This window comes from Populus euphratica, unplaced genomic scaffold (assembly GCF_000495115.2).
Source record: "Populus euphratica unplaced genomic scaffold, PopEup_1.0 scaffold49.1, whole genome shotgun sequence".
Taxonomy (NCBI): Eukaryota; Viridiplantae; Streptophyta; class Magnoliopsida; order Malpighiales; family Salicaceae; genus Populus; species Populus euphratica.
This window is the reverse complement of record NW_011499875.1, coordinates 1,353,624-1,358,279: the sequence shown is the minus strand read 5'-3', so window position 1 is coordinate 1,358,279 and position 4,656 is coordinate 1,353,624.

The window sequence follows — 4,656 nt, the reverse complement described above, 5'->3', positions numbered from 1 at the left end:
TCCTCTAATATCAATTTCTATCTTTATTATTTCACGCAACATCATAATATTTTTGTTGAACAAGAATGATTGAGTTTTTTTTTTGGATAATTATATTATCTGATAGTTAACAAATATAATATAGATATTATTAAATTTGACTCAAGTTTAATTCAAGATATATATTTATATTATATAGGTGTGTCTATACATATATAACACATTTATATTTTTTTAACCCAATAAAATATATATGTGTGTGTGGGTGTGTGGGTGTGTAACTTTATTATTTAATATACATGTATTCACACCCTTCAAATATTTTTGTATTACTATTTTATTTTTTGTAGAATAATAAATAATAATCATGTAATAGATATCTATATAGATACCTAAAAGTCGCTAGATAAAATATGAATGTCTAAATCTTGCATCTCATGAATAATAGATAAGGTATTGATACACCAAAAAAAAAAAACTTGATCTATGGTGCTTATTATCAACCTTAACTAAATACTTAACTCACGCTTCCCTGGAAATAAGATTTTTATCAAAAAATAATTTTATATATAGGTTTTTTTGACATGTTTTTGTAGTTTAAAAAAATATAAGTCAAAATAATAAAGTTTATGCATATATGTAATCAAATAAATCGAGAACTTTGAGTGTTAATAAATGAAAAAAAACATAAAAAATAACTAAAAAATAAAACTAAAAAAATCAAGAGACAAATATAAATTAAGATATTTAATCTTGTGTTAAGGGATGTTTACACGATTGTATTTACTAAATTTTTTTATTCAATCAAACTATAATAAAAATAAACATAGTTAAATTGATTCAATAAACTAAAAGGGAAAAAAATTATTATACAAGGCCATATATATTAGATAAATCAGGAAAACCTCTTAAATAAAGCTCATATATACAAAAGACATATTAAAAATTATAGATAAATCAGAAAAATCTCTTAAAAAATTAAATAAATAACAAAAAAATAATCATTAATTAAAAGAGTCTCTTTAAACAAAATGAAAGGGATAAAGAGTATTAATCTAAAAATACAAAAAAATTCTAAAAAAATACATATAAAAAAAGAATTTTTATTTTTTAAAAGCCAGGGATTGCTGAGTCTAGCAAGTCTAGCCCATTTATCAAGGCTCAAATGGGGACTTGTCTTGGTAGTCCTATGCAAGTAGGCCCTTTTTTTATTTGGGGTGACAACAATCCCAATTTATCTTAAAAAAGATGACGTGCCATCTGGTTTTTCCCTGATTTTGATTATTATAGTGGCTAAAAAATCGATGTTCAATGTTTTTTACCCAAAGTCTATTTTCAACTCATTTTTTAACCAAAGCATCTATAAAACACTTTAAGAACCATGATAAACTTGTTTATAGCTCTGAAAAAAACAAAAAATACCATCCTAAAACCGAAATTAATCCAAAACTAAAACTAGCTCATATATGTTTTTTCATGAATTTTAAAGATAACATAAAAATTAATATGAAGTCTCCTAATCAAATTAAACCATTTGATAAAAATATCAATTGTTTTGGTGATCCAATCGATGTCAACAAAATCCTTTTCTCTTTATCATTAGAATTCAGCGACCTTTCTTTTTTCTCTCTCAATCATGAACTAAAAAATAACAAAAATAAAGTTTTATATCAAAATTTAATATGAAAAATATTGAAGTACCGAAATTGTATAATTTACATTATTTTTAAAATGCAAGGACTAAAGTGTATCTTTTTCAAAACTTCTTGCACACCATCCATGTTTTGTGCTTTTTTATTCTATTCTCTATTCTTTTAATTCTATTTTTGACTAAGAAATCAAAACTAACTAGCCTTCAATTAGGATAAAATAACTCTAAATTAAATTTTGTGGACCAAAATAAATTGTTAAAAATTACAGAGTAGATCCACAGTGTTTTGTCTATATATAGACAATGTCAACTCTATATTTAAAACCCTACTCCTTTTAGATTTTTATTTAGGCCATGTTTGTTTACTGGATATTAGTTTTTTTTTAAAAGTGATTTTCTTGAAAAGTGAATTACTAGAAAATAAATTATTTTTTTATGTTTGGTAGTGTCATGAAAAATAAGTTGAAAAATATTTTTTAATATTTAGTTATGTAATGAAAAATGACCTGAAAAATAACTTATTCATGCTTTATTTTTTTCAAGTTTATTAAAATAATGAGGAATAAATATTACAAATTAAAAAGTTGAATGAAAATAAAATTAAAAAAATAATTTCATAAATTATTTTAAATAAAATAAATAACAATCAAAATAATGGAGATCAAATCTAATAGATAAAAAAAAGATGATGAAATTAAAATAATTATAATTATAATTTCATAAATTATTTAAAATAAAATAAGTAACAATCAAAAGAATGAGAATTAAATTTGATAGATAAAAAATTTTCATTAAAAAAATGATAAAAAAGAGAGCAAATAACAAGCATAAAAATAAGAACTAAAGTTAATATAAAAATTAAATTAAATTAAATTTTAGGAGATAAAATTAAAAAAAATCAAAACAAAATATATAGCAATCAAAAGTTTAAAAATCTAATTTAATATAATCAGTAAATAATATGATATTTTAAAATTTTTCACAATCTTTAAAATGTATTTTATACCTAAAATAAAATGAAAATATTTTCTTGAAAATAAAATAATTTTTTTATTAACTAATTTTTTAATAAAAAATAAATATACAAAATTTTAGAAAATAATTTCATAAAAATAAATAAACGTAGCTTAATCAACAACCTCTGATATCGATTTTTATAAGGAAAACACTTTCCTGAAAATCAAGCTAAATTTTGTTTTTGACTAAAAAATATTTTCGTTGACCAGAAAGTATTTTCCATTGACCGGAAAGTGTTTTCTGTTGACGGGAAAGTATTTTTTGTTGACCGGAAAATGTTTTCCGTTGATTAACTTTTCTAATGACAAACAAACACAGGAAAGTTTGGAAAATGATTTCCTGAAAACTGTTTTTCGGGAAACAAACATAGCTTAATCAATATACAAAATTTGGAAAACAATTTAATAAAAAATAAATATACAAAATTTTAGAAAATAATTTCATAAAAATAAATCAACGTAGCTTAATCAACAACCTCTGATATCGATTTCTATAATAGTTATTTAATGTAACATCATAATCATTTTTGTTAAAATTTGTTTTACGTCCTTTTCTGCACAACTTGGTTGCGTGCTTTGAATCTTTCAAACACGCCTTTAATAGAGTTTTGGGATAATACTTAATTGTGCAAGTGGCAGCAACAAATTTGAAAACAATATTAAGAAAATAAAAGAAAATATATAAACATAAGAGCAAGGCAAAAGCCAACGAGAGTCTTAAACTTTTAAAAATTTATTTTTAATAGTAGCATGTTAAAATAATTTAAAAATACAAAAAAAAAATAAACAAAAGGAAAAATAAAATTTTTTTAAAAGCATTTTTGAAATATAAATACCAATAAATTCTTCTTTTTATGCTTTTCAAAAATGTTTTTAGCTTGAAAAAAATTAAATTGATATTTTTTAATACTTTTGATGTGCTAATAAAAAAATTAAAACAAAATTTATTTTAATATATTTTCTAGTAAAAAACTATTTTAAAAAACTCATTAAATCATGATCTCAAACACCTTAAAATTTATGTGTGGGTGATAGCAATATACTAGCTTTGATGCCCACAATTAGCCATAGAGCTGAATTAATTTCTTTTGCATAATAGCTGATGTTCATGTATCAGCCATAGAGCTGAATTAATTTCTTTTGCATGATCATGTATCACGACTGTGTGTTTTTTTTTTAAAAAAAAAAAACAAGTGACTCGATCATAGACATGTTGGGTTGAATAAGTTGATATCATTTCAAATAGACTAAAAAAAATTGAAAACAACAATAAATGGATTAAATTTACAAAGGAAAGAGATTAGGAAAACTCGTGGAATTTTGTTTTTAAAAAAAGGTCAAATAATGTATCTCAATTCATAACCCACTAAATATAGAATAATAAAATAGAAGAAAAATAACATAAAAATGGGTCATAGTCAACCCGAGTTAGCATAATAAATTTGTAATCCTAATAATTATAGTCTAGCCAACTCAGAATATCACGATAAACCCGTAGCCCAAATCATAAGGTTAGAAAAGCCCGATAAAAAAAATATAAAGAGTTTTAAAGCTTTTTTCTAAAGAAAATAGTGTTAATTTTTCAAACTCGTAACGCGAATCATTAGACTAAAAGCATCCATTTAAAAAAAACTAATAATTGAAGGATGAAATTAAAAAATTATTTCAATTATAAAAAAAGGATTAAGAAAATAGTAATTAAAAGATTAAGGATCAAAATAAATTTTATATTTGATTGAAGGGTGAAATTAAAAAGAAAAATCAATTTAGTAAAAGGAACTAAAAAAATCAAAAGAATGAGGTCTAGATTGAATATATATATATATATATATATATATATATATATATGAAATGATGAAATTAAAAATAAATAAATTTTTTATAAAAAAGTCAAGAATATAAATAAATAATTAAAATAACAAAGATTAAAGTTGAAATACTAACATCCAAGAGGGCCAACATGTAATTTTCAAAGACGATGAAGAAAACAGAAACAAAACTCATTGACAA